Genomic DNA, 4,148 nt, shown 5'->3' with positions numbered 1-4,148 from the left:
ATGTCTCAATATAAATTTTACCGAAATTAAACTTGTATTTAATATATATATATATAGCTATTAGTTTTATGTATAGAAGTTCCTGTAGAACAAAGATTTGTTTATTATGAGAAAAGTATATAATATGTAGTTTTGGTACATATGAGCAACATTATTTGTACATTTCTCATTATCTAAGGTTATTTGCGACCGATTACTAAATTATTAGCCCGCAATCCCATGTCATATTGTTCATACATCTAGACAGAAAAATTATTAGTTCAGGCACACGTTACGCCTAGATCAAGAACATATCGCGGGAGCAAAACCATAAGACAGAAAATGGATCCCACCACCACACCCGCAACAACTTGGCTAGTCGTGTGATAACCTTGCAGAACACGAAGCCATGACTGCATAAAAGAGCAACACAACATCAGTATAATATTAGTAATAATAATGCATGCGCTACAGATTAAAAAATTAGGGGATATGTCATTATGTAAACAATTATAGGTACAAAATATGCACCAATCGTGGTAATAAGAACTGTAAGCATGACCGAAAATCCATTTAGACCCAGCCATCCAATAACTGTATCAAAAATCAAGATCAAAGTTAATTAGCAACTTTACAAGTAGGAACCAAATACTAAACAAATGTGATTGGTTACTTAAAAGATTAAAGAAAATGACAGCAAATGATATTGATTGAGCATGTGTAGATGGCACCGGGGCCAGAACACACTTCGGAAACCGGCCGCTCCTGGTTTAAAATATGCTTCAAAGTGAAAGATAATAGTGTGTTCAAAATAGAACCCGCGATAGCCGACAGTGCTAGATCATGTTGTCTTAATAGAACCACTCCGTAATAGGCTACAGCAACGCACCATATGCTCTGAAATAAAAGCTAACAAACCAAATTAAAAAGTACACATGAACTGTTTGTTAATTAATTCATCACAGACGATAAACCCGAAACATGTATCAGTTTTAGAAACACAAAATGAACCAAAGGAAACAAGAACACCAACTGAACGATTAAGAACAATGTGGAGAGCGCATGCGGTTCGACGATTTGACATACGATCAGTATCAGCACATTTGTGACCATCTGCCAAGGGACTAGTCTCAATCGGCGCTTGAACCATCGTCATTTTCAGCTGCCGTTGTAAAGGGTTTTGAGAAGAGAGTTAAAAAATGGTGGATAGATACATTGAGGATGATTGCTTTGTATTTATAAACCAACCAAAAAAGAAAACACCCCACCAGTAGTCTTGTTTGTGGACCCTCATAAACAATATTTTTTTTATTATATTTACATGTAATTTAGAAAGAAAATAAAAATAATTTTTGTATATCTATATCTACTAGTATGTGTGTTCGCGCGTAACGGGAATGCAAGGGGATGTGTTCGGTGTGAGCTTGGTTTGCGGTGCGGGGGTGATGCAATGAGAATTTGGTTAGACTTGATTAGACTTGTGGACCGTTTAAATGAAGACATGACTATAAAGTTGAATAAGAAACGAAATCATTCTAACGAGTCAATTTTTGAGCAAAACATAAGTTTATGACGTTATAAATAATATTAAATGAAAGTTGCATAACAATTTGTTAGCTATAATTTAATGTTGTAAATTGTTGGATCAAATTTCTTAGGCTGATTCTTTACATGTCATGTAACATCCCGAAATTTCAAATAATAATATCTTATATATTATTTCTTATGATGGATAAGTTTACTTGAATTATTAAAGAAATAATAAAATATTAAAGATGGAAAGGTAGTAAGCTAATTAGATGGAACTAATCATGGACTAAAAAGGAAAGATGGGCCTTAGGTCCATGGACTTAAGGGAGTATAAATACCCCTTAAACCTTAAACCATAAAACACACACTCTCTTATTTACGGTCGCGAGAGAGAGAGAGAGAGAGAGAGAGAGAGAGGGAGAGAGGTCCAAGACCAAATCCAAGTCAACTACCGATAGATATTGGTTACACAAGCCAGATACAAGATAAAGGTTGATAAACAAGTTAAGCCGTGACCTAATATCAGTATAAAGGTATGTTCTTGGTCTTAGAGATTATGTTTTTATGAACGGTTGGCCATGAAACTTGAACGTAGAATAGATCGGGCATAAACAAACCATAAAGTATCAAACTTAATGATTAAAATGGGCTTAACGGACTTATAGTTATGTACGGTTCATAAAGGAAACCCTAGATCTAGCCTAGAACGTTTTAAAACTATAAATGTTCAAGCTTTATACCTAGATCGGGTTAGATCTTGGTTATTTACTAATCTGGGACACAAAATGATTATGAATGGTAGAAAAGGTTGTAAAAGATTGATGAAATGGGTACCTGGAAGCGGGTTAAGGGTGAAAAGATAGATAATGCGATCAGACCTAAAGTTCTCGGTGACTAGAGTTCTCAGCCCTGGGTTCTCGGTCAAACATAAGGGTTTTCGGTCAAACCAGAGTTCTCGGCCGGAACAGGTTCTCGGTCAGATTAGAGTTCTTGGCCAGAACAGGTTCTCGGTCATCCTTGTTCTCTACCAAGAGTTCTCGGTCACTCTGTTGCGTTTTGGGCCTGAGTCCAGTTGGGCCTGATTTAGCTAAGTCCACAAGATGCTAAGCCCACATCCTAGTTAAAACAAACTAGCCCATTATCTTAAATTAAATAACACGCCCAACTTAGAAAATGCATTGGTTAACTAAAATACCGACTATATTAATTATACGGTTAATTAACAAAGATATATATAATAGTTAGCCGTGCACAATTAAAGAAGGGGATAACGATTAACGGTGAACGCAAGAGGATCCAGGTGAGTTTCTAGCTTCATTCCTTGTTATGTTTTCGGGGCTGTATGCATACTTGATGTGATTAGTTAATACACTTACCTTAATTGGTAAGTGTATGCCTATTATGATGTATGTGAAGGATATTATTGAATGCTTGACAGTACATGAACAATCTTTGGATATTGCATGTACTGTTAGGGAATAGTTTAAAGATGTGATTGTTATATATGTTGTATGTATGATGTATGTATATTATAGATTAACGAGTATGTAAGGAAGTATATAAAATTATAAAAAAAAGAAAGGAAAGTATGATATGAAGGAATTGACGGTAAAGGGTGGCAGACTCTAATAATATATGTGAAGGAGGGTGGCAGACCCTAATAATATCTGTGAAGGAGGGTGACAGACCCTAATAATATCTGTGAGGTTATAGGGCGAAAGGCTATTTAAAACGTATAAGTATAAGTGTATATATATATATTTAAAGGAAGGTTAAAATATGACAGTATGAAAGAAAGAAAGTAAGAATGAAGGTATGTACTTACATATAAAAGAAAGATGACAAGATAAGTAAGTATAATGTATCTTCGGATACCTATAAATAAGTATGTGAATGTATTGTATGTTGTGTGATTAACTAGAACTCACTCAACATAGCTGACTTTTAGTATACACGCAGGTGAATAGACTGAAGCAGCTAGCCTGAGGGGGACACATGGCAGATTTTGACGAGGCTGGTATCTGAAGAATTGTCATGACGATTTTAATAAATTATTTAAGTTGAGTTCCGTATGTTTGTGACAAATGGTTGACTAATTTTATTATCCCGCGAAAGATTTTAATTAACTCTGATATTTAGAACTGTGTTTATGAGTAAATCCAACACCAAAGTAGGGCACCGGGATCGGGGCCTTACAAGTTGGTATCAGAGCAAAGTTCGAGAGATTTAAGCATCCTACATGCTTAGACACGAATATGAGTAAGAAAAGAAAGAAGATGCCAGCTCACAAAACCATGTGTCACTCAAGCAAACTCAGTAGAGGTAAGGCGTATGGTTAGATAATAGATGTTAAAATTATCTTTATTGCTAAAGAAAGGATATGCGAATGTAGGGATATGATTAATTGATTTCTTTGATTGATTGACTGTTTGAAAGTAGAACCAGCACAAATAGACTCATAAGGGAAGTGTATAGGACACGAAAAGTAACGTGATCAGCTAATCACAACTGGCCACTGTTATTACCTGTTAGCCTTACTATCCTTGTACTAAATAGTTCCTTGAGTGATGACGTTTGTGTTTTCTCTTTTAGAATACGATGGCTGGAACAGGAGAAAATGTGGGAGCTGGAGGAATGGT

At 35.5% G+C, this 4,148-nt stretch overlaps 1 pseudogene; it reads right to left on the bottom strand.

Annotated features, from left to right (window-relative positions):
* Positions 1 to 260: 260 nt before the first annotated feature.
* LOC143573630 (lipid phosphate phosphatase epsilon 1, chloroplastic-like) lies at positions 261 to 1,135 on the bottom strand (annotated as a pseudogene).
* Between the last annotated feature and the right edge of the window lie 3,013 nt (positions 1,136 to 4,148).

Source organism: Bidens hawaiensis, unplaced genomic scaffold, assembly GCF_021521415.1.
Source record: "Bidens hawaiensis isolate Kalapana, Puna unplaced genomic scaffold, B.hawaiensis_p1.1 tig00026602_1, whole genome shotgun sequence".
In the NCBI taxonomy this organism is placed as follows: domain Eukaryota; kingdom Viridiplantae; phylum Streptophyta; class Magnoliopsida; order Asterales; family Asteraceae; genus Bidens; species Bidens hawaiensis.
This window is presented reverse-complemented; position numbering and strand designations above follow the sequence as displayed.